The sequence below is a fragment of the Apteryx mantelli genome, chromosome 3 (genome assembly GCF_036417845.1).
Source record: "Apteryx mantelli isolate bAptMan1 chromosome 3, bAptMan1.hap1, whole genome shotgun sequence".
In the NCBI taxonomy this organism is placed as follows: Eukaryota; Metazoa; Chordata; class Aves; order Apterygiformes; family Apterygidae; genus Apteryx; species Apteryx mantelli.
Genome location: NC_089980.1, coordinates 36,180,232 through 36,207,831, shown reverse-complemented (window position 1 = coordinate 36,207,831; position 27,600 = coordinate 36,180,232).

Below are 27,600 nucleotides of genomic sequence, written 5' to 3'. Positions count from 1 at the left end.
TTCTATTAAACATACAGTACTACCTAGCCAATGTATCTAAAGGCTAAGTAGTCTCTCTGGAAGGCATGGTCACTTCTCACTGAGCTAGAGCTGTCATGTGAACTCATATAAATCTGTTCCATTTATGGAAAATGAAAAACTCAAGAACCATGAGAACATAAAATATAATTAGGAAGTCATTTCACCATCCATAAGGGGTTACTTCATTAAATTTAAACATATCTCTGCACACATTTCATTTTAAATCAACTAAAGGATATGATGGTTTAAAAAGGTAGTAAAGAAAATAAAGCAAATATGCTGACCAGAGATTCTTAAAAGTATTTCTCTCCGTTATTTTGCCATGGACTCCATTTTGGTTGGATCATTACCTCGCATGTATGCAACACCACAGATGGGCTGCAGTATTTAAGTACAGTAGAGGTACTAGGTGTTTTGTTCACAGAGAATCGAATTTAAAAACAAGACAGTCAGTTTCACTGGAATTTGCAAAATTATATGGAAAAAAATATTCTCTGTAACTAAGCAAGTTTGTTGTGAGTTTACTCACTTCTAGCCTTCTTAGTCACCTTTCTCCAAGTTCAAAGTCTATGGCTTCGATGATTCAATGCTTAAGTTTTTCAAATTCTTAAATTCTTATAACTGATTATGACTGAGCAATTTGCGAGTAGTTTGCACTAGAAAATCTATTTTATTTCATAGCAGTTTTATCAAAATTAATCAGGAAACCACAGTATATTTCCCTCTGAAACCTAACTCTGAAAAGGATATGTGTGATTTGTTTGGACCTCTTAAATATCTGATTTTTCAGAAACGGGATCACTTTGGATAATTTGGGAAAATTGAGTGACATTTTCCAAAAACATTTCCTGATGGCTTAACCTTTCAAAAAATGTTAAGCATCCCTTTAGGTTTTAAGATACTCCATGGCTTACTGAGGCCTGCACTGATGATTATCAGTTGAATGGGCCCTGTCATGAGAGATTTTGACCCACGAAAACAAGGACTTCCCAGCAAAGAGATAACAAAAATCAAAGATTCATCCCATCACCTCTGTCCCTGCAGCTTACAGTAAACAAAGGAGTAATGTAGGCTGGTTGCTTAGTACCTCTTTCCTCCCTTGTTCCCCCTTTGAACTCTGGAGAGCTGGGCTGGCGGGCTGGTGGGCCTTCTGCATGGACATGGAGTGGGTATTTGGATGCATTAGTCTAGATCAGCCGTTAGAGGTCTTAACTGTGCCTGCCGTGATTATGTGATGGCCATTCCTGCTGGTAACTTTCTACAAGTGCGGTGAAGGTTCATTGTGCGTGATTTACTGACATGGGACTTGGTAAAGCGAAGGATGTACCTTCACTTTACCTTCACTTCACGCTTCACTTTTGATCAAAATACACAGGGCCTAAAATAGGTCATATGTGGCGACTAAAAATACCATGCTTCTTCAGATTTTATATGTAACTTCATCATTGATTTAAGAGCATTCCCTACAAAATACTGGGCTAGCTGATTACCACTGTGGTTTTCTATAACAACCTTCAATTACGGCAGCCCCATACTTCAGTAGTCCAGCACACTTCAAGTAATGATGGTTGCCTGGTAATACTTTCTCAAAACCTCATTATTAATAACAGTAAACTTGGGTTTCTTACAGATGACTTGTAAGAAACCCAACAGGGATGATATATCAAAAGAAACCCAAACCATTCACTGTAGATCTCAGCTAGAAAGTTTATATCTGCAGAAAAGGGATGTCTGGATCTGAACTTGGCCCAATATAAGAAGCAAAAGATATTAAATTACTCAGACCTGAATATTGTCAGTGTGTGGTTCCAATTCTCAAGCTTGCTGGAATTGCCTTATATAGTGTTAATAATAAGTTTCTCTACTAGAAAATGAAGTTCTCTGTGTAATCCAGTATAAAATAAACCAATCCCAGTATACACTCTGGCGTATGGTCTTCCTCCAAATGTGAATAAAGCTAATAGTTTCATATCCTACTGCATTCAATACTTGGACTTCTTTAAATCCATTTTACATTTTCACATCATTTCCAAATGTGTTAATCCTGTGAGCTTTTCTCCTGTAAATAGGCAAAATGAACTCTTTTTGATTATGCCTAAGAGTACTGTTGGGATTTCTATAAGATTCTTTTTTAAATATGATTAAAATAAATACGGTGGTGTTGAGAAAAATATTTCCTGTAGCAGCAGGATATGCTTTTTTTTGAACACAAGTCCCAAGCTGGGCTGGAGTCTGTGAAAATCAAAGGCATTTTTTTAGAAGATAGAAGACCATATAGATTTGGCATGCTGACAAAATCTCACTTATGGAATCCATTCAGTGTCTTAGCCACAAAAATTGCAAAAAGAATACCAACAAGCTTTTTAGCTTTCAGAATACTGTATTTCTTCCTCTCTTCTCCCTTCTCTGTACTCATTTCCTAAATATTTGCTCATTAAGGAAAGGCAATTTTTTTTTAAAGAGCAAATAATTACACCTGAAGATGTATCTAATTCTGTAAGTTTGATTTTGTTACATAAAGTATGTGTCCGAAACACAACCCTCTCTTTCTTCACATAACAGATTAATTTTTACCTTGTCATTTTAAAACACATATTTTAGGTAGCTTAATCTTTTTTAAAAAATTGGATTTATAGAGTCAACCTGGGATTACGCTGAATGATGAATAAACAAACGGAAAGAAAGTCTCCAAATGCTCTCATTTTGCTACATTTTAGAGAGGTTTTAGTGGATGAAGCAGACCACAGAAACATTCAAAGGATAAGAAAATGAAAACAAAGACCTGAAGACCCTCTTTAGTCAGTATATTTTGCTTATTTATCAACTTACTCCTTTAGATTTTGTGTTTATAGCCAGGCAGCTCCAAATCACGTGATTTTTCTGTTCTCAGCTGAAACCACCAAGGAATCTATAAATATTATTAGCCTCCAGTTCCACATACTTTCAAAGCCAGAGCAAAGTGGGGCTGCCAGGCTTTCCCCGTCCCTCCACTGTCCCCCCAGCTGTCCCTGTGCCACTTCCTCTCTTCTCTTGATGGGCACTGACAACGCTGCTTCCCTTTGTGGCAGGGCGACCTCTCGCCAGCTTAAAATGCCTGTGCAGTAATGGTATTAATCTGAGGTGGCCCATGTTATTGTGTCTTTGTCCTAGGTGCCTTACAGAAATAGGCATGGACATACACAAACATCGCACAATTTGCTTTCACTTGTAGTGCAGCAGTTGAGTGCAATAAAGCAGAAACCTGAAGGGGCCGGGGGGTTGGGGGGGGAGGATAACTGTAATCAGATCTCAGCAGCGGTTGCTCCAAATTATGCAAGAAGCTGTTCTTAAACCTAACAAATGTCAATTGTTTTCCACTGTCAGCTTATTCCTTTCCCTCTCAGCCTGGCTGATGGATAACTCTAGATAGCTAATGAGACTAATCAAATCAAAACTATTCTGAAGGGGTCACAAGAACCTGTGTGGGAGGCAATTGTTAAGCACATTGATGGCTTAAAGTTTCTTTTAAATTGTGTAGGTTTTCATCTTCAGAACTTGATTTCCAAAGTATTACAGTGGGCAGTGGACTACAGTGACAAAGGGCAATGCTGCCGAGAACCACTGTGCAGAAGGGCTTGGGGTCCTCCGATGTCCTTGACTGTAGAATGATATTATTTTGGCTATTGCTATTGAAGGTCTACACAGAAAACTGAGCCTATAAATAGGTAGCTCTGAGAGCACTGGGACCAAAGAAGCCTGATTTCCCGTAAGTTCTCGTGTTAAGTTTTATAGACCTTTGTCCTCTAGTTTTTCAGGTGGCTGGAGCATGTATCCATGGCTCTCTTCCATGTGGACTCTCTGGTGTCTAACAACATGTGAGCTCACATTACCTTCTTTCCCTCACCTGTGGCGTTAATAGGGTTTCCTCTCCTCTGCCCACTGCACATTTTCAAAAACTGAATGGAATCTGAGACTCTGAAACCTCTGTAAGTGTGGTTGAAACTGTGCTTGCTAACACAAGGTTTGAATTTGTCCACGAATATGTAGCAGCTTTAACTGGGCGAGGGACCTATAATTCCACTGGCTTCAATGAGGTTGCTGAATTGGGCAGGAGGCAAAATTTTTCACACAGGAAAAATCTCTGGATTTTAGAAAATGTTCCTCCTGAATTTCAATGATAGGCAAAAACATCAGAACTATTTCATAGAAGTGAAAATCTGTAATATTTCATTTCAAAACACAAATATCAAAAAAGAAAAGAAAAGAGAAGAGAAGAGAAGAGAAGAGAAGAGAAGAGAAGAGAAGAGAAAAGAAAAGAAAAGAAAAGAAAAGAAAAGAAAAGAAAAGAAAAGAAAAGAAAAGAGAAAAGAAAAAAGGATCAGCTCCCCAGGTGCCTTGAAGGCCAAGACCCTGCCCCTGAAGCTCTTCAGTGGGAGAACTGGGATCAAACTGGGCATCCGAAGGCTCTGAAAATCCTGGATCCTACTCTGCTGACCAGGGAAGCTGACAGAAATAAAGTAGATACGTGAGTCACAAGTCCATAGAGTTTACATTTTTCAGCAGAGAAGTGTTTCACCAGAAAATAAGTTTCTAGGTCCAGCAGTTGCTCCCAATTCACACTTGAGTTATGAGTAATATCAGGCCCCAAACAGTGCCAGACCCCATTGGCATCTCACATGATAACATAGCAAACAGGAAAAAGATGATGATAACAGAATACTAATATTAACTTTGTAGGAGAGAAAAAAGATCTACTGCACATTGATCTCATTAAGTAAATGATGTACTGGAATTTCCTCTTGCTTTGCAACTTGCTTAAGAACATATTCAATCTCAGCTATCTAAGGCCTGGATAATTTCATCTGGTTCACTGCCAGCTATGACACAATCATTTAACACTGTCACTTTTCTTGGCCACCTCCATTCAGTGTTTGTTGTTGGCTTCTGTTTCTAAAGTAACCGGACAGTATTTTCCTAAGATACCAAGGACATGTCCTACAGACACCAGGAAGCTCTCATCTGGCTGTGTTAATGTGCTTAAAGCTGGCTAATCATTGAAAATTTGGTCTGAGGTTGTCAAGGATAGTGCTAGCTTTCTATTCTCCTTATAAGAAAATATTTACTTTTATATCCCAGGAATTAGGAAAAAAGATATTAGGAGAAGTAACAGAAAATGCATAATTGTGGATGGATCAGACCTGATTAAGTTTCTTTGGTTATCCTAATCCCTCTCTCCAACTGGTCAGACACAAGAAGTAAAGATCTGTTAGCAGTTTGCAATTTGGAGCTATTTGCAATAAAATGGAGTAAAAAAGTAGGATGAAAGAAAATTCTCAGGAAACTGATTTAGCACAAAAAATAATTAACTAGTTTAATGATAAATTTGAGACTCTGCTGACTAACACTTCATATTCCCATGTCTGATTCCCATGAATATATATTAATGGGCATTTAACATTGTTAATGGTATAATAAGGATCACAGGTCTGTGGGGAGGAAGATGCACAAGGTGTGTATGTGATTTTGATGTTGTGACTTCAATTTCAGTCCAGTTCATTAATTACTATGATTCAAGATAAAATGAAGGCATAGTCAACATCCATAAGAGCCATTTCTGCATGTCAGACCATGAAGCTGTTGGACACCAAGAATTAAACAAATTGCCTGACATCTATAAACTTATCACTTACACGTTATTGGATTAAAAATAGAAACAGACCTGATTACTGATTTAAGAATCAATAATTGTTTCTAAAATATCTGAGAAATTACATTAGTACCTCCCTGCTTATCTTGTTTATGACACTGGCTAAAATTAGTTGCTGATAATGGAGGGAGCCTGGCAATCCAGTGTTTGTGAAGACTTCTCTGTCTGCTTTTGCTAGTTAAAAAATAAGAGTGCTATGTGAAACAACATTTTTATCACCAAAAAGAGATTTTTATTACTTGCAAATATTGTATGTTGGACAGAGGGCACATCTTAACTGACAAATGTATTTAAACAGTAAAAACACCTAATTAGGTTTTATAATACTTATATTTGTCTAACAGAGAGAGTTGATTACAGGGAGATCAATATGCAGGACCAATAGGTGCAGCAACACAAATGCAGTTGGGTCAATGGGGGGTTGGAATTAGTAAGAAATGCACCTCAAAGCCAACTCCCTTGCCGGTGGAGCTTGTTATCTCATATCTAGCATTAACTGAAGATCTGTCTAGATATTAGCTATCACATTATTTATTACAAGCTAGCAACTCAGAGGTAAACCCAGTGTTTAAAATGATCACCATTATGGGTGACTAGTTATGGCTGCAGTTGTAACGAGGTTGCAATAGTACAGGCAAGTCAACCAGCCCCGTAAATGGAGGTTCAGAAAATGAACATGCGAGGAGATTTGACCAAGACTGCACTGGCATGCTGGGGAGAGATGATCTCTTGCTCCGTCCTTTGAAGAGGTGCAGCATGCATCTCTTGACCCCTGTTCTCCCTGCACTTTGGGCTTGCTATGCTTGTCAACAACCCTACAGACCCCAGGCCTTTCTGCTGAAAGAGCGTGAAGTCTTTCCTTCTGTCCTTATTTAGCACCTTATAAACCAGGCTTAATTAATTAACCTGAGCATGTTGTTTCCAGAAATTAAAAGCTATGATATGTATGTTTCAAAGTAAAAGGATATTTTCTTTTTATAGCCTTTACTGTTGCTACATTGGGTGGCTTAACCTTGGGCTGGGTATCCCCCAGACACACACACTGTCTTCACTGTGTCACTCCAGCCTAAAACATTAAAGAGATCCACTTATAACTTCTTATCAGCACAGCATGAAGACAGGAAGAAAGTCACTTTTAAGAAACAGCATGTCTTTTAAAATAATCAGTTCAGACTTCTGGTTCAGATTAAGCACAATAAAGCTTGAGTTGCACCCGTAGTATATCCTTTGGGGAAGAAAACACCACGGAGGCGTTGTTCATAAGAATGGATTAGGCTTGCAAAGATCAGTAACAAATATAATCTGGAACCTCAATTCAAATGCTTTGTTTTTTAAAAACAGGGTTCACTGGGGCCAATTTATGCCAGATGTAACAACCATGGCAAGCAAAACTACTTATTTCTATATAGAAATTCCATTGCTAACACAAACGCTGCCTGAAATGGTGTGAGTTCATATTTTGAGCATATGAAAGGTCTCTGCAAATGCTGACATCCCTGGGAGCAGTTTGACCAGTAGAGCCAAAACTCCTTTGTGAATAAGCAGGAGCCCTGTGACTCTTTTATTAGCTGGATCATGTTTTTCTCTGTGCATGGTCAACAGGGCTAGGAGCCATGAAGGTGGGAGGGCAAGAGAAGTTCATCATCAACTCATTAAGCTACACATAGTACGTAAAAAGGCATTCTTCCCATAAAAATGTAAATTACAGTGCAGATAAAGTATCTCTTTCTCCATAAACCTTTTCAAATGTTCCAGTTAGTTGTGCATATCAGCACATGCATGCATGCACACACAGCACATGCAAGTATAGACCTACTGGGGGAAGAACAACTGTGGAGTTTTATACTCTTTCATTAACTCTGGTTCCCATTCCCATGCCATACAATAGGACTGTAGGTAATAAAATTCCTTCTTCCTTCTCTCCTCCTTTATATCATGACTATTCCTGAATGCAGAAGTAGATAACTTTTTCTTCTTGACTTTTGACCATGCACACTACAGTATTTCTGTGCATAGTTCACTTTCAGAACAAGTATTAATATGAGCTTTAAAAAGTTAGACTAAAATTGCATTTGGAATCCAAATCCTTTATGTTACTGAGTGCTTATGATTTGAAACTCTGATTGAACTTTACTAATGGAGATCTGGATACATGAGTTGAAGTTAGCAGCACATAGAGTTAGGACCTTGGACCCATTCTAGCCCAACAACTTAGCCTTGGTTCAGGACACTTGAACTTGTTATGGTCAGTTGGGTGCCAGATTTTTCCTAAATTGTTTTCTGAGCTGTATTTTTCACTGAGATGGGGCTCTAAAACCATCAGGAACAGGAATGTGTGTGGTTTGCTCTTACGTGCTCGTTATCAAGGGTACATAAAAGTTATAAAGAACATTAGAAAATAGGGTCCAGAATTTGTTCTTTTTTTAATTCTTTGATAAAATCCATAGTTTTGTAATACTGCAGCACCAAAGAGAGAATCCAAGATCCACCAGTGTGCAGCTGTGTAAGCCATTTTCTTTACATTACCTCCCATAATGTTTTACAATTGAGAGCTTCTGTTTAGCCCTGTTGACAGACATCCACAATGGAAGAGATGCTATGTACGTGGCCAGAATATAAATAAGAAAAACAGATTCCTGCTCTATTGTCACTTCCCTCAAATACATTTGGACAGTCACTAAAAATGTTCTTATCTGATTTATGGGATATTTCCTCTCAAAGCAATGAAATGATGTTACAATATTAAGAAAGCCTGTACTGATCTGCGAACAAAATTATTAATGCCCCATGAATTCTTACTCAGACCTTGAATGGAAGTTTCATTTCTATTTACTACCATTTAGTTTAACATCTTACCAGACTGGTAACTTTTTATCTTCATCAGGTCTGCTAAGTCAGTACATGCCTTGCAGAGCATATTGCTAGTCCCACAAGGAATGGCCTGTCACTGTTGACCTGAAAGCAACACTGCAAGTTGTACTGATATACCTTTGCTGGTAGCAAATCATAAACTAACTAAAGTGGTTACACCAACAGAAGAATGATGAATAGCTCTCAGAATAACCCTGTTACCTCCCTTTGGAAAAGATGATGAGAGATCAAGGCAAGGAGTATTTTGTTTGCGTTCTTCTCTTGACCTACCATGACCCAACTGAGACAGTAACAGAAATTTCATAGAAAGACTGAAGTTACCTGAGAACAAGCAATAATAATCAGAAACCTTATAATATGGCTTGAACACGAAAGAATATTCTGAAATCCAACTCAAAGTTGCAGACAGGAAAAATAGCACCACTCAACATCTGACCTGTTGCCCAAACTAGAGAGGGTTTAATTAAGGAATCTAGTTCAGCCAACTGTAAAACTTTTGGCACTTTTAGACTAGTAAATTTGATTTTTCCTGTTAGTTGCTTACAGTAAAGTTGAGAGAAACTCCCCAATACCCATCTGGAGTTGAATTCCCACAAACGTGAGTATACTTGGAGTTGAGGTTTAAGTTCATGTCCAGAAAAGAAAATAAACAGATTTGAGTAGCAGTAAAAAAAATGACTGGTCATAGTTTCTCTCAAGGAATACCTTTCCACATGTTCACATTCCCTGGGGTATAAAGAACATTCTGCAGTTTTGTGATTTTTATAAAATAAGGTTGCTTTGCACATTGCACCATACCTTTCTAAATTTTGTCAGACAGAGAGAAGGACAAATACGCTGGGCACTGAACAGATTGCCCCTAAGAATACAGAGAGGGCATCCTCCTGTAATGACTCTTTTACCTTCCTGGTTTGTGTTCTTTTTCCTCTTCTTTCCTGGAACACCTCTCAAAAACTTTCTGGCTCCTCCTGGGAGAGTATGAAAAAAATGGAGCTCCTATTTTCATTAGAGTGAGTGTGCTGACAGGGAACAAGTGTACAAAAACTATCGTGAAGTTATAGCAGATTTTTTCTGGATTAAGTGTATAATTTTGCAAAGTAGTCCAGTTATATATGCTTTGCCTCAGACTGAATAACCCAGCTGAAGGATTTCAGGCCATGTAGAGCTAATTAATTTGGAAAAATTTAGGAGTTGTTTTAATCCAACCATATTAAATAGCTAAAGATTGAAAAGGAATTCTCTTCACATCCCCCTTCTTTCCATTTAGACCTTTATTTTACTCCTGCTGATGATATATTTATTCCTGAAGAATATGCATGCATAGCTTTCACATGCTGATAGACGTCTCCATCCATGGCCTTTCAGAGCAACACCTTGTAATTCCACAGATGCTACAGTCCAAAACTCTTCAAAGCATTTCATATGTGGAATAATGGGCTAGTTAATCTTTGTTAGAATAACAGTAGAATATGATAAAACTATTGGATGCACTAAGTTAATCAAAACAGTTTTTAAAGCTGACTTTTAATAGGTTCTCTTGTTTCAGAGAGGAAAGATTTATACCAGTACCTAATAGCAAGCATTTCTTCTGTAGCACGCTTTCAGATATCAAACATTCTGCATGTTTTCATCGAAAAGGCTGAATCTAGTTCTCTTCTCACTTTTACCATCTTTCTCCAAGTTGAACATGCTTCTTTTGCAGTACAAGTTCTGGTTAAATTGATGCAACTGATAGGAAAATCAGGTCCTCAGTCTTAACTTTTCTGTTTCTCACGCAGAAGGAGGCCAATGAAAGGTTGAAATCTGCACTTCTCAGATTAAAAACCTATAGGCATTTCCATCAGAAGCTTGGGGAAAACAGTCCTTTCCTAACTAAGAGGTAACAGCCAAGCCTAAACCTGTTAAAATCCCTCTTTTACAGGGATGAAGTTCTGTCCACTAACACTCTCAAAGAAGTCTCTATTCTTCGTTCTTATCTCAGCACATCCATCCCCTCTGGGCTGCTGCCTTCAAAGCCCAGAAGACTTCCCTGCCAAATGTGCTTAGGCTCTCCTGAGCAGCATGCTCCAAAATGTGGTCTCTCTTAATAAATCTTTAGAAATACTTCAGTAGTTGGAGAGGTCTAGCGAGTATTTTTCCAAGCACTCACTGCATGTCTTCAGGCACAGCAGTGGAGTCTAGGGAAGCACAACTTGGCAGATGTGTTCTCCGAAGACATCTATTGCTATAGCTCAGGTGACCTGAAAACTGTTTTTAATGGGACACTCAGTTAAAGCTGTGATAACTTTGTAAGTGTTACAGACTAGAAAAGTGTGAGCCTTTATTTGTAAGAACAGTGGTTACTGAAAGAAACCAGAAGGTACCACCCCTGTTAAATTTCTAATTGGCAGATTCAAAAGGTTTGCCTAAACTAGAGAAAGTGCATCGCCTGGTTTAGTCACTAATAAATAATTCAAGGCCAGATCCAAAGTCTGTTAAAATTTATGGAAAAACCTCCCACTGATTTCAGTAAGCTTTGGATAAAGGCCTATGCAACTGTATTTCTTACTCAAGGCATTTTTAGTCTGGGGGGTATTGTATCATTGTCATTATTTTAGTGCATCATAAAAGTATATCATTGTCACAGGAATTTTTAGCAGCTGAAGGTAAGAATAGGAGAGCTCCTTTGTGCAGTATAAGGGCAGAAAAAAGGAAAATGATCCAAGACTCACTGTAAAGCCCAAACATGCTCTCTTACTACTGGAATGATACTGTCAAGTTAACATTATAATTGCTGATGGGATTTACGCCAGCGGTTGACCCAGCTAGCAAGTTGGTCATCAACTTAAATGGGGATGTAAATCCTAATAAGAATTGAAAGAACAGAACCGTTATGGAGAATTCCCCATGGAGCCCTTGAACAGTAGACAGTGTTATCTTTGCAGCTGTGCGTAGGAAGAAGGCGTAGACATCCAAAGTCCTTCAGGCTTCAGCATGCACACAATGGTGTGTTTCAGATGAATGAGTTTTTCTGTTATGGGCTGCCACTAACATGGATACATCCTTACATCTGGTGCATCTGTCCTTTTTATTTTTTATAGCTGATGGGAAGCCTATTCAGTAAGGAAGATGTTATCTTTGAATTTTTTTTTTCTTTTCAAGGAGCAGTACAGTCATGCCTTCATACACACACAAAGAGCAAATGCTTAGTGGGTGGTTTTCTACACTTGTCTTCTGAAACGGCTGTTAAATATGCTATTTCAATGAGCAGTGCCATCTAAAAGGCTTTCTCAGACATAGGCTGTATTCTCTTTCTCCAGTACCTACACTGGTACACAAATTGATAGTCTCCAGCACTTTGTAAAATTTTAAAGGTTGAAGCTCACAATAAACTAAAATTTTTAGATATCAAAATATAAGTGACAAAGATGATGATTACAGTGTATTATAGCGCACATAAAATGCCTTAGTGAGAGCCAATTGGATACCTTGATTAACAAGAGACTGAGAACCAGATACAGCCTGGCTGTTTTCCACTGCAGCAGCAGCACAAAGAAGTCATAAACTGAGGTTAACCAACCAATTAAAAAGGTTTGTAGCTGTTTTGTATCACTAGAGCTGCATGAAGAAGCCAAAATACATTAGTGAATACTGTCCAAAATCTTTACATAATATTTTTTTAAAATAGTTTAAAAACTGATAACAATGTATTCTCACTAATACGCAGCTTTCCTAACACAAGTACTGATTTTACTTCATTCATAAATTTGCTGTTACTGAGTTTAAAATTTGTCAAGTTTGAAGTCTTTTGACACTAGTCTCAATTTGGCTTTGCCTTTAGTGGTATATAAAAGGTAATTTCGATATTGCTATTTTTCTTTAAAAAATATGCATTACCTTATAGATACAACAGCAAATATAATGAAATAGCTGAATATTCTGCAAAAAAAAAGTGAAATATATCAGCCAGGTTGACATCCCACAGCTGAAGTCCTTGGACATCATGGATACTTTTTTGGGCAGTGTATGTCAAATCACCACTTTACCATCGGTAAATACTATGGACTGTCTGCGCTGCGTCCAGCACAACTCAGAGGCATAGGAGGAACAGCCCAGCTATCTTTATATGTCCCCCTTTCTGATTAGGACTACTATTCAGTTCTACCCTAAAGATAAATTAGAACAGTTTCAGAGCTGCTTTATCTCATAAAGTCCCTCAAGGGGCTGTTGCGCTAGCCAAAATTCACCAGAGCTCCGAATCCTACTTATCTCCATGAAGACGAGGCTGGGCTGATAGGAAGCCAGCTACACCATCTTCCTGTTAACTGAAGATTTCCTCCGTCTGTTAGTACAGGGAAGAAAAGACTGAGTTGAGATGCAATAAACAGCATTCACGGATATGAAAGTTTGTTGCAAAGAGGAAGGGAACAAGCTAATCCCCACGTGCAAGGCAGATAGGACAAAAAATGATGTGTTCAAGTAGTAGAAAGAAAGGCTGCAGTAAGAAAGATTAAAGAAATATTTTCTGAGCAACATTTTCACTGAAAAAAGTCAAGTGCAAGAAGAGATTGCCTGAAGCGAGTGTGGGGTCCTTTCATGGAATTCTTTAAAAACAGGGAAGTAAAACATTTGTCAGGAGTGAGATGAGCATGGTTTACCCCACCTCAGTGTTCCTCTCAGGACTATTTTGTGAAAATCCCGTCACGCTAGAGGAGCTGTGTATACTTCCTGCTAGAGACCAATGACCCTATCTACTGGCATTTCAAAGAGTAAATCACTGGAATTAATTTACCTAAGCCTTAATCTGAAATTACATGGGGCTGCAAGAAGATGGATAACAGTCTGTGAACAAAAGAACTTATTTCTGTTAACAAATTCAACCATTACTTGTTCCCATTTTGATAGGAGATGTACTACATCGACAATTTAGTCTGTCCTCCATGAACAACTTTACAACAAAACCATATTTAAAAAAAGCAACATACAGATGATTCCATTAGAAATATAATCATATTTGTTGAAATATTTTCACATAGATGACAAAAATGACTGTCAGAGAGAGATGTGGGGGGAGGTGGGGGCAGGGGATCGGTCTCTGAGGCTAGGGTCTGCATGGAAAGGCTTAATTTTGGAAGGCCTTACCTTACTGGCCTGCCGGGAAGTTTTGGAAAGCCTTCAGTCCTCAGCAGAACCTGGGTAGTAGTGTTAAGTGAAAGGGATCGTGAGAACACAACCTGTGTTATTTTTCCCTCTTAGACCTATAAAGAAAAAATCTGAGAGGACCACAGAGAAACTTGGGAATTCAATGGATTCCCCCTCAGTGCTGGCAGAACATCAGCTGGGATGGAGAACTGGAGGTCCCTGTGCTTACAGGAAGGGTTTTGTTGATATGCTTTCCTAGTCAGCATTACTTGGACTCCATTTCTTCTCAGACCCTTGAAATTTGGCTTCATGTTTTAGTAATGTTCAAGTCCAAATATGAATAACTTCTGATATGTAAATTTTGGATAAACTTCTGGTTTGGGGTGTGTGTACATCTGGACCTGAATATGACATGAATTTCTCTTACTCACAGGCTCCCAAAGAAATAACAAAAATGAAATTAAATAAGTGAAATGTAGGTAGCAATTCAAGATAGTGGAAGTCACAACAAAAAGCTACCTTGGATGTCAGGTATGTGAGCATAGCTGTTTTGCACTTAATGAAGCAACTGCAACCAGAGGGGAAGTGAACTCTCTCTTTCCCTATGGAAGTCATTCAGGTTACTGAATCAGGCCAAGTGAGGTTGTGAGATTTCTTCTAACCAAATGCCCAGTCTGCACCATCATTTTTTCCTCCTCATCACCCACTTAGTCTAGCTTTCCATACAGCGTGTCCTCCAGCTGCCAGCTACCACAGCTAACCTTCCCAGAAGCAGAGTCCCTCCCTTAGCAGCTGCTGTCCATCATCAGCTTTGGAGCAAGTGTACCAAGCTTGCTCCCAGATGTGAGTCCCCTGCATGGTGCATAGCATATTGTGCTACTAGGCAAGATACTGGCGTGGCCTCTTTTAGCTACCTATTGGATCGGTGAATTCATTCCCCTGCCTTGATAATGATTCCCATAGGCTTTCATGATGCCTAGCAGGAAGACAGAACTGAACAAGCGCAGACCTCCCTGCTGCTGAACTCGGACAATAGGCTGCTCATAATACCAGCAGATGTTTTTGCTTTTTAGGTCATACAGGGCAAATTTATTTTCCTCTCAGGAGCAAATGCAAGCATAGCCAAGACTAAGAAATTCAGAGCTAGCTTCCAGAAACCCACTATTGACTTATGCCGCAAAGCGTTACTTACGCTTAAGGCCCATCAGTAATGAGGGTCTTCTGGTTAGTCCACTCAACTGCCAGCTCAGCAAAAAGTGATGTGCCTTAGTCAACTAAACTGAGCTTAGTTTCACACCCTGCTCTGGTTAAACTTTGTGTACCAGATCACTTCTCTGCTTTGTGTATTGTATTTGTAGTGGCAAAGAGTTCTTCACTATAAGGCATTGAGGTGTGAAAGCTGTAGCCCTCTGAAGTCCCCATTAACATTACGTGTACCCAGCTAATCTACATTGCTTTTTTTCCCATTTATTAAAAATACCCAATTTTTTACAAGCTATTTTTTGTCTTTCTTGTTCTTCTTTGTGTTTATGAGAGCTCTAAAATTAAATCAGAAAGAAAGGGGGAAACACATTAAACAGTTTAAACTTTTCAGTTCACAAAACTTTTAACTGGATTTCTTGTTTGGATTCAAAGAGGCAAAACACAGGACTTTGATGTTCTTCATGTGCCTGTTAAAGAGAGAGGAAGAGACCCACCAATAGGAAGAAGCTGGCATGAAGCCCTCTTTGACACAGCAAGCACAATGTAAAGGATTAAAGGTCTAATCTAGAAGATATATTGCACACTAAACAGCGGAACCATTTAGGAGAACATTAAATGGCACTTAAGCTAAACAGTTGTCCTTGGGAACTGCAGTTTATATGTGACTGCTCTAATATCCATTTTAAGCTTGCCGGGCTTTGAAAACAAGATGTCATTGTCTTATGAAAACACACACATTTAATCTTCCCTTGTGAGGCTGTTCTTGAAATATCTGGCTGCTGGACTGGCAAAACATTTCAGAGGAAACAAATGGGGCTGGTGTCAAAACTGGTACTGTTGCACTTTATTTCTTAAGTCATTTGCATGTGCTCAGTTGAATTTTTTTTGATCCAAGTAAGCAAACCACAAACTTTTTCAATGATAAAAATCCCATTTAATTTTTTTAACAGTATTCCCACTGTTCTATAAGCAAATAATAATAATACAGTTTAAGTAACATGAGAACACCAAGAAAGTGGTCAGTTCTACATTCACTTGTGTTCTGAGTTCTTCATAAATTAATATTTATGGAACTATTAGGAGGCTTCAGCCAAAAATAAAGACCACCCAGAGCAAGGGTTTCAATTTTAGTATTCTAGGCACAGTTCATTTAAAAAAAAAAACTTACAAAAAAGCCTTCTTATGCACCATGTACAGTGCATGGATTTTCGTGCACATCACTCAGCAGGCGTGTGAAGCATATTCCATTCCTAACAAATTACAATACCTGCTTTTACAATTCATTTACTACTTTTCGTCAGGGAGAGCCATCATCTCCACCAAGCAGGCCAGAAGTAGAATAGGAAAAAAGGTAGCAGGGGGAAGATTCTCTCTTTTAGAAATATACAGTCCAGGTCAAAATCTTTCTACATTTTAACTGATGATCTAGAAAATAAAATGAACAGAAGGTATTATTTAAAAATTTTAACTATGTATCTGATACCTTCTAACTTGTTACTTGTATCAATAATATCAATCCTTGACACGGTGGCTGATCAAACCAGGACATCCCCAGGATCAAGCCGTCATCCCCCAAAACCATCTGAAGAAAAGTAAGTTCTGTTGTGGTCCTTATTGATAGTTTGGTCAAATGAGCCAGTGGTTTCCAAGCAGCAGACAGGCAGTTCCAGCTGGGCGCCTTGCTAACGACCCCAAAAGAGAGTCCAAAGGCAAATTCGGTGAGGAGAACGACCACCTCTAGCAGCACCCCGGTGGCCCGAAGTCACAGGTAGCTCAGGACTGAGCAGCACTCACCAGGCATTGCAGGGAAGATTAAATAGTGTCATAGTGGTGCAGCAAACAAACAGAAATCCTCTGTCTCTAAGTATTGGTACAAACCCATTCCTGACTGCTGAACCGACCAGAAAAAAAGCTAACAGCTATTTTTAAAATAACCCCACCAGGCTCCTCAGTCACTGAGCCAGTCATGCATATCTTCGTTGTTAGCATGTGATCAACTGCTGGAGTATCTGTGAAGCTGCTCCTGTCAGACTGTGGAGGAATCCACTTAAATGTTTTTTTAATTAAAAGCAGCAGCTGATACCTCATGGAAAACATTCTTTGTGAAGACAATATAGACTCTGTCTGTGCTACATGTTTGCCATAGTTCTCTGTCCCCATTTGACATCATTAGCTATATTTGCCTGAACACAGTGTTGAGATATGCGAAGAGCAACAGCTATGCTGAGGCAAGCTAAGCACTCAGACTTGGGCTTGTCTAGACCACAAACAAAATGAAATCCAGGAATGATTTAAAGGCTTTACTAGAACAGAGTTTTGTTAGACTTTAAGTTTCAAAGGTTCAAGTTTGAAATTTGGCAGCAGTAATGAACAGAGCATTGATAGGCTGTGGGCAGGATGGTATGGGGCTCAGGATACCAAGTACTTCAGCCGTCCTCCCTCTTGATAACTTTTCTCAAGATGGTCTATCCTTTTCAGGCCTTCTAGTTGTCCACAGCAAATCTCTTCCGATCCTGAAGCCATAACTCTCCTCTCAACTAAGACCACCCCAGCCAAGGCAGCACAAAGTCTCTGCCCTGGCTGTTTTCTGTTTCGATCACACTCCACCCAGGCATCATCTCTCAGGGGAAACCTTGGCTCCGAGGAGTCCCCTGAGGCCTGTCTTGGATCCAGCTGCACATCATGAAGAGAGTTCAGAGAAACAGGAAGAGAAAGACATGTCCTTGCAACAATAAGTCTCCAGCCTGTATAAAAGTAGGAAATAACTGAGAAATAGTACCACTGATTAGAACAACTAATATAATTAGAAAAAAATGCCAAACTTCAGGCACGTAGCACTTCTTCAGGTCTGAAACAGAAACAGAAAATTTCAAAGCAAGGTCCAAGTAGAGAGCTATTTTTCTGATTCATTCTGAAATCTTTACCTGTAGGACATCTGAGAGAAAATTAGGCTTCATCCTGCCCACAGCCACTTGACTGCTTTCTCTGCTGCCTTTAGTAGATTGTAGTAGATTGCTTTAGGGTCTGACTGAAAGTCTTAGTCATTATGCTAAGCAAGTGTCAGCATATACATGTCCTTTGTGTGTAGGTCAACACAGGCTTTACTTAACTATTTTCATGGTTAGAAAATGCCAGTTAGTTGGAATTTCTGTCCTTTTGTAAAAGTCCTGCGTCAGAGTGATCTCTACGTCCTGATCAATGATTGCACCAAAGGTTCTGGCAAGGACTTAAAGGCTCCATGGGCTATAGATAAGGGCTCCATCAGCATGAGGTGTGTGTGGCGGGGGCGGGGGGCGGGGGGGAGAATTTGAGAAAAAAATGGTTGGCTTCAGCAGAAGACTCAGAGAAAATGAGTAATTCATTGTGGGCTACATAATTTTGGATATTGAAACTTAAAGAAATTGGACAATCTCAGAATTTTTCAGAGTCAGAATCTAGTAAATGCTAGAGATAAAATGTCTGTGGTCAGCAGAAAATTGTCCCAGCTCCATTTGGCTGCTTCCATTCTGTAGCAATGCATACCCACAAATAGCAAGTAACCCAAACACTTTCCATTTCTTAATAGGCTGTCTGCTGTTAATTATTTTAGTTGCTTGCAAGGAACAATGGAGGTGAACTGGAAACAATGGCTCAGAAATGATGAGAAGTAAATAAGCAACTATTTTTAATGCTTTGGACTTTACTACTATGTAGTGCCTCTCATTAGAAGATCTCAAAGCACTTAGGGATAACTAACAGTATTGCAGACAATTTACAAGCTAGTAGAGAGGGGTTAGGAAGTTAGGATGGTGTTTAGCTTTGAACAGGGTGCCGGGATGGCTTTTGCTGCAGCTTTTTATAGAGGATTTACACGACTGTAGCGTTTATTGTGTCTTTCAATAAAAAGCAGCTGCAGAAACACACAGCTGGCAAGCTTCAGTACCTATGAGATACTGAAGATATTATCCAGAAAGCTGATGCACAGGTACAAGGAGATTCACATGCTTTCTGCAACACTTTAAGTATTGCTTTTCTAACAAAAGTCTGAACTGATTTTAAATGTTTATGTTGTTTATGTTCAAAATTCTCTCTCTCTGCCTGTTTAAAGCCAGATCCTCATCCTGATATAAATCAGTCAGCCACATTGCTTAGCTACAGAATCAAGTTCTTCAGCTGGACCTTTACTGCCAAGTTATCCTAGGCTCTGGTACAGGTATTGTCTCTAGAGACTCTCTCATCCACAAACAGAAACCTTCCCTCAAGGTTAGTGGTGTTACTGACTCAGATTTGCTTACAGATTCTCTAAGCATGGGCTGTGTACTGATTGCATGCTGGCCGACACTGGACCTACTTTCTCATGAGAAAGCAGTGCAAAAATTGACTCTATAGCCTCCTTTAATCCTTTCACGGTCCCACCTTTCTACAAGACCATGATTCCCCCCACTTCTGCACACTAGCAGTGTAGGCTCTATACTGCCTCTGTATACACATCGTATAAGGGAGATGAAAGGATCAAAGATGTGACCATAAGCTGAACATCTGCATCTGCCCATGATCTGTTTTCTTTGATATTTTCTTATCTCACATGCCTTTCATAAACTCCAGAACTTTCAAACCAAATCCTGCTGTCTTCCACTGTATTATCCTAACTTGTGCTAGAAGGATGAATGCAGTTTATACATATCTAGATTAAGACACCATGGAGAGGTTGCAAAGAAGGTGTGACCGTCATTAAAGCGAAAGGGCTAAAACCCATATTTATGAAGGAACCGCCCGCATTAGAAGATACAGTAAGTTTTCTGTGTCTAGCATAGATTGTTAATATTTTTCCATTTTGGTTACTGCAGGAGATGAGTTGGGGCTTATAGCTTTATTCTTTCAGGGAGTCCTTGCGAGAGGCCATGTAAAGGTCAGCAGAACTCACCTTATTAAGACATAATAAAGAGAAAAAAGATAAAAAGAACACTGGAGATGCTCTGACTCCAAAAAAGAGCATGTTCAGTTGCGAAAGTCCATCACGTCTTGCCCAAACTGCATCATGTCTTTTCATCTGGTAAGTCAGCAGCTTCTGCACTCACTGACTCTATTTCGCACTCCTACTCCTAAGATTTCATAGTGGGGCTCATCAAAAAGGCATCAGGATCACTTCCACAGTTTTCTGTGGACTTTGGATTAGACTCTGTCCGCACATATCCAATTAAAACAGTCACTCAGTCCCTTGAGATCATCTTCCTTTAATCCTCTTGTAACAACAGTTAGAGTTTCTCAGGACAATACGATATGCACTATCAGCAATACTAAAAGAGCAGTGGATGCATAAAAAACACACTAGTGCCAAGCAGCTAATACATCAGATTTTGCCATAACTTCACATTGTGTTCAATCCTATTGACGTCACTTCTGTGAGAGTTTGGCCCTAGATTTTCCCACAAAGGGATCCCATTCTTTTTGCGTGAGACTATGTCTTGGACAAATTGCTATGTCATGTGCATCCAAAGGGCCATGATAAACCCTCCATCTTTGCAGAGTGCTCCCAATTGCATGAAAGGAAACTCTGCAAGGGTAGCATATGCCTCTAATTTAAAGTTAAATTATACCATTTAGGCATGGGCTAAAATAAGAGGCTGAATCATGTCAGGGAGCACATCCAAAGCACTGTGTCTCAGGAAAATGTAATTCTTTATAGTGCAAGTATTTGGGACAAATGGGAAATAATTTGTGATGTGCCTTCTCAGGGAGCAAACTATCTCTTTTCCCACCTACCACACAGCCCCACTGGAATGTAGAGAAAGAGGAGAAGTTAATGATTTAATGTGCTTTTTACCTCTCTTTTCACATTTGCTGTGGGGAAAGACTTCTGGGCCTGGTCCCTGAGTCCTGCACTTAAGCAAACTACAAAGACTGTGGAAAGACAGGGATGCTCTCGCTCTGTCTTCCCCATCCCACTGTGCATGCACTTCCGAGATAGATGGTTTAGCTTATAAGAAAAAAACCAAAGGTGTTGTAGTCATGAACACTGATGATCTGTGTAATAATAGGGATGAAGTACATTCTGTATGTATGTAGCTTTCTTGCATATGTATGTATAATTATGAATGTGCAGGTGAAATATTGACTCTAAGAGTCTAAGAGAATAATTTAAGCAGAAGCTGACAGCAGAACAAGCATTCTAAATCAGAGTAAATTTTGAAATGCAACTTCATCTGGGTATATTATGAAAATGCACCTGAAAAGGAGATTACATGGGGCCCGATATTTGCTGCCATTGTTCACAAACTGTGTGTAAAGTCAAAGTAAAGGCAAAGGTGGCAGAATTAGCTCCCTTTTCAACCTTCTATTTTTCCTTTCTTTTGCCTTAAACACACTGCCTAGATACCAGTAGTAAGTGTCTCAAGAATTTACCTATGGCAGCCTCATAAATAGTAGTTGGGAGCTGCTACACTTCCATCAGATTGCATTTTCTGCAGTAATGAAAAGGATCACTAGATCTGGCCAGATTTTAAAACTATTCATGGCAACTCAGTTTGCTCATTGCTATCCACAGAGTTATCAAAAATACAGTGGCTTGGAAGATTTGAGGTGGAAGATTCTAAATTTTGTTATGGGAGGATATAACAGGAGGATTCAGTGGAGTCCAATAATTTATGATTGTGTCTGACCTTAATTGGGGTATCCCAAGGTCATACATATAAAAAGCTATGCCTCCTTCCACGAGTTTGGTTTTATGAAAAACTCCTTGTATCTTTCATGACAGTTTTAACTTTTCACAAGACACTCACAAATTACAATCATCTTCCTTGTGGGCCTGCTAATGGAAATCCCCTCATACACTTATTAGTCACTGTCTTACAATAGCTTCTTGTCTCTAAGTACTTTGATGTTGTACATAAGAGCCATGGATCAATTACATTCATTTTTCCCATTACCGGGCAAATATTTGGACATTTTCTGCTGAGTTGATTCAAGGCAGAACTAAACCAAAGGAGCTGCATACTGTGCAGACATTTCTAACCTTCAGAAGCTGAAGGTTTTGTGACCTGGGAGAATTAATAGATGTTTATTCCCGCAGGATAAATGGAAAAAGACCATTTCTATTCTAGGCAGATAAATGAAAAGCAGGGAAGATGGGGTTTGTTATGACAAAAATTGTTCACAAGTGACATGTTGAAATGAGGAAAATCAGTTACGTATTTATATTATAATCCTAACGGAATGTTTGTTAAGAGAGATTCAAGTGGTAAAAAGCATTAGTAATTGTTGTGTTTCCTCACTTATCAAAACAAATATTTCTACTATAACTAGTCTGCTGAAGTTGACTCAATTGTAAGGATTCAAAATTTCCAAATTCATATCTTCTGGAGTGAAAACCCAGAACTTTTTCATTAAGATATGATTTCTTCAAATAAGGAGAACATATTGCTATTTTTTCTTGTCTGCTTCAAACAATAGCTGTAAGTCTTCCACCACTGTGTCAGAAACACATTGTGAATATTTCACTTGCCAGGATTCTTCTGCAGAACAGAAGAAGGAAGGCAAGCCAGCTGGCATATCGAGCAGTGGCAATCTCAAGTGCTTACCAAACTCGGGAATGTTATAAAATAAGAGCAAATGGAGGGCATTCTCCAAAAATGGTGCTGTGGTTATTCTTCAGATGGTGCTGTTCTTCTAAACTTACTTAGGTTCACTGCTAACCTTTATGGGAATTTTGGCTTGAACAAGGATTTCATAGAAGAGACTAATGCTTTATTTGATCATCAATTTTGCACTAAATCTTTTTTAGCAGACAGAACAGATTCTCTGAAACCACTTTTTCCATAATCCAGAGAGGAATTTCTGTGACTATGGTATAGACAAACTCTCTGTTAATTCAGCTGTATTATTGCTCTGTTACCAGGAATCAGAGTGGGCCAGCCATACAGAAAGTCAGAACTTCAGCTTGTATGGGCCTCTCTTTCTTTTTTCAGAGATCAGGAATTTCTGAACAATAGGGATGGTGAATCCTTAGAAGTAACCCTAAAAGATAATTCTTCCCCAGGAAGGCTGTGTAATAGTCATAACCATGTGAAGCAGCAAAAGACATATCTTTTTGTTTAAAAGCTTTGGAAATTCAGATGACGAGACTATTGTCAATATTGTCAATCCAAACAGATAATGGATTTAGAAAAATTCAATAAATGATAGATGAACAGGTGACTAGATAATGAATTTCATGATCATTGCAAAATCATGCCTGTGTTTTTTTCAGTGATATTTTAATGCTATCTTTATTTAAATCTTTATGAAATAATTTGAGCTCTTTATTGAGAATTTCCATTTACTGAAAAGTCTGGTATTCAGCCAGAAAATTCAGCCAGCTTCTTTGAAAAATGACAATATTTCAGCCAATCTGTAAATTATTCCATTAATACTGTATATTTGGAATGGAAAATGAGTCCAGTCTGAACCCTGAAAAAGAGAACAATTAAAAAATTAGTGTAATTTGTTTTCAAGTCTTTAAATAAATTTGTGAACCTTGGTACAAGTTGTCCTATCTGTCATTGCCAAGAGAATCTCTAATGTTACAAACTTGGCTTCTTTTGCACAGGAGAAGGTATAGTCTGACACTCTTATCTGCGGTGACTGCGTGAAAGGGCATAAATCATTGTTATCTGAAGGCCTGATGCTGTTCCATTTGTGTAACTCTGAGTCAGGAGAAACACCACTGTAATCAACGGACTGTGCAATCATACAGATAGCAGGAGAAGGGTGCCCCAAACACATTGTGTTTTGCACATTTTATCTTTCTTTACCCATTTCCCAGGCTTCACTTCCACTTCTTTATTCCTTAAAATGAAAGACATTGCAAAAAGCTACAACTGGAACAGCCTTATCACAGGGAACCACCCTCAAATCGGTGTCTTTTATTAAGCATTTTCTTGAAACTCCCTGCCAGGACTTGAACTGAGGACAACAGAAGCTGGTGTATTATTGCATTAAGACTATTGTGATTTGTAGCTCAAAATGCTTTATTTCATTTTCACTAAAAATCGATTTGCAGCCTATGCAATTTCAAATAAAATAGGATGAAATTTACTGCCTCCTTCCATTTATGGCTCAAGCAGTTTGTTGGAGACATCATTGTTCATCACAATGTCATCTCGTGATGATTATTTTGCCTGCTGGGTAGAGGCATTTTAGTTAAAAGTGAAAGTACCAATTGTGCTAACTATCATTATGTTTGCAGTATATTGAATAAAATAAATGTGGTGTGGGAGTTAAGTTAAAAGCATAAATTCTGTGAGGTGCTGAGAACATCCCACCAGATGCTGTGCAACTTCAGTTCTCATCCAAGTTGATGGGAAGCTAATGTGTCTCATCTTTTTCAGGGTCAGACCACTGATGATTAAACAATTCTAGCAAATATGATCTCATTCTTAGTTGTCTGGGACATTATGAAACACAACTTGAAGGAAGTTCAGATGTGGTAGCAGAATGCAAAGCACTAACACACCCAGTGTGGTGCATGAAATGTGTTCCTTTATAATCCTATATTTCCCAGACAAACACTTGTAAACATTGAAGTAAAACAAAACACATTTCCTTTTTATGAAAAAAATGCCTTAAAAACCACAGGATTAACAACACCAGGGAAGGACAATCTCCTGAAGGGCCTAAATCTTGTTTGCAAAACTTGGGCTAAGTTAACCATGTTCAAGCTGGAATTTTTGATGATAGAGCATAGAAAAATGTTTTTTAAAAAGATGTATCCCAGTAAAATATACACTGAATGGATTCTGAAATGATACCTCATGTTTTGAATAGCCTTATTGGACAGAGGATGTTCCAATGGTCAGGGTAGGAAATGGGATTCAGAAATCCTGGATTTGATTTCTGGCTTGGCTGCAGGTTTCCCACATGCACAAGAGCAAACCACTTTATCTGTCCTGTGTCTTGGTCCCATAACTAAAGAAAATAAAAGACATTCTGCTTTCTTCAAGTCACCAGCAATATAGGTGGGAGAACTTACCTGCCATTCCTGTCCCCACCCAAAAGTATACAGACAGACAAATATATGCTGAGGCACTAAGAGCTGATAATACTAAACTCTTTATATAGTAAAGCACAAAGCACTGTGGAAAAATACACTGAGGTGAGCTGTTTGGTTTGCTGAATCATATCTTTGCAAGTAGACAGAAAACCATGAAATTGTTTGATAGACTTTTATTCAAAGGTGGCAAAAAGCTTCTCCTTTAGGCATCTCTCTTTTCTGCTGCTCAAGCTGTTCCTAATCATTCATTCAGAAGAGGAAAAGTACCATATAAGTAAGCATCCCTGCAAATTAGGAGAATTAAATAGACAAAAAGAATAGTTCACAGTGTGAAAGCACAAGCAATATAACACAGGCCTGGACCAATATCTCTCTGGCAGAGTGTTTTGCCTCCAGCAGCAGCTGGGAGGTTTGATCAGGGGAGGCCTCACTCTGTCCTCTCCTTCTGAGCATCTGCCTTTTTCCCATCTTTCAGCAGTTACCAATGTAAGGACTTTCTGAGTCAGAGACTGCATATAGACCACCAATTTTTAATAGTTAATAATAAAGCATCTGATCTCCATGAATTTGTCTAACACAATAATTTTGGAAATTTTTTTCACCTGTTTGTCTTTCACAGCATCGATCCTTTGGCAAGGAGTTCTACAATTTAATTGTGTTGAACAAAAAAAGTACTTCCTTTTTTTATTTTTAATTTAATTTATGTTATCCAATAAAGTGGCCCATAGTTCCCGTATTGTTGCAAAAGTTTCTTGTCTTCATGATTTTAGAGATCTGCACCATACTACACTTTTGGTCATTCCTTTTGCAAGGGGAGGGTATTATCTATTTAACCTCCTTTATAGAAACCTTCTCTGATGCTCTTGTTCCCATTCTCTATACCTTTCACATTATCCTAACACATCACAGCTGACTGACAATTTTATATTTGAATTCTTTTAAATCTCTTGCATGAACACCACCTATTGTTACTGATTTGTCATTGTACTGACTTGTGCTAAAATCTCTGCCACTAATTTTTTTGGCTTGCTTTGCTGTGGTTTAACATTTATTTTGCTGGAGATTATATTCTTCCTATGTTTTCTTTTTCTGGACACGGCTTCCATATTTTGGAAGATGTCTTTCTACTTTGAATGGTTTCTATTACACTGCTGTCAAACTATCTTCTTCTTTTGGATGTGGTTCTTTCAGAGTCTGTTTTTATTGAGGCTATTGATGTACATTGACTGACATATATTTATTCTTTAAAAAGTATGCCTACTACTCTTTTAACTGCTGCTTTCAACTCTCCCTTAAAGAGCTTTCTCATTTTTATCTAATTCCACAACTAAGTAATCTTCAAAAATATTTTGGTGATGACTTATATTTTACTAATGAAACCCAAAATCTCAGAATTGGTTTCTAAATGTTGACTAACCAAAAAATCAGCAAAGCAAAATAATGCAAGGACCTAATGAAAGCTATCATCTGAAGCCCAGCTAAATGGAAACATCAATTTGGCTGCATATATCTCACCTTAGCCTGCAAGATGAAGTATGTTAAATGTCCTTTTGGCAAATCTGTGTGTGAAAAGCCAAAGACTACAAATTAAACCAAAGTAAGTTCTAACTGCAGCTTCAGACTTTTTGTACAGCCTTTTTTACAGAAAATTACACAGAATTTTCACACTTCCTCTCTTAGCAATTATGTGTGGATCTTCTTAAAGTAATAACTGGAAATGGCTGGATAGCTCACACAACTGGAATGCTGTGACAGATGGATATAGGCTCTTTAGGAAGGACAGACTGGGACAGCAAGGAGGGGCATTGCCCTTTATGTGAGAAAGCAGAGGGAATGCACGGAGTTCTGTCTGGAGACAGGTGAGGGGCGAGCTGAGAGCTTATGGGTCAGGGTTAGGGGGCAGTCCAACATGGGCAATGTTGCATCAATATTTATAAATACCTAATAGCAGGGAGTAAAGAGGATGGGACCAGACTCTTCTCAGTGGTGCCCAGTGACAGGACAAGAGGCAACAGGCACAAACTGAAACACAGGAAGTTCCACTTGAACACAAGAAAACACTTCTTCACTGTGAGGGTGGTTGAACACTGCAGCAGGCTGACCAGAGTTGTGGAGTTTCCGTCACTGGAGATATTCAAAACCCAACTGAACACGGTCCTGGGCAACCTGCTCTAGGTGACCCTGCCTGAGCAGGGGGGTTGGACCAGATGATCTCCAGAGGTGTCTTCCAGCCCCAACTATTCTGTGATTCTATGACTCTGTGAAATATAGTACAATGTGAATATAAGGGATACACATTATTACTGCAGCTACTAAAAAGAAGAATGCAATACAAAGAACGCCATGTTTACATAAAACTCAGGACTTTGCTGCAATGTCTTTAAGTATCCCCTGACCTTTTTGCAGGAATATGAAGGCATTGTGCCATGCCAATTTTTTTTTAATATTTATAAATGTAATAAAGTATTTATGAAGCTACTTGTCTGTATTAATATCTGCTTTAAACAAAAACTGAATCTTTATTTCTTTTCAGAGCACAAATTGAATGTCTTTCACCAGCAGGAGAAATTATGTAGATAACGTATACCACAAACACACATATTGTGTTATATGCATATGCGTGTGTACACAAACATATTTATGGTTGTTTATGCATATATATTCTACACGTATAAGAGTGAAAAATAGATGT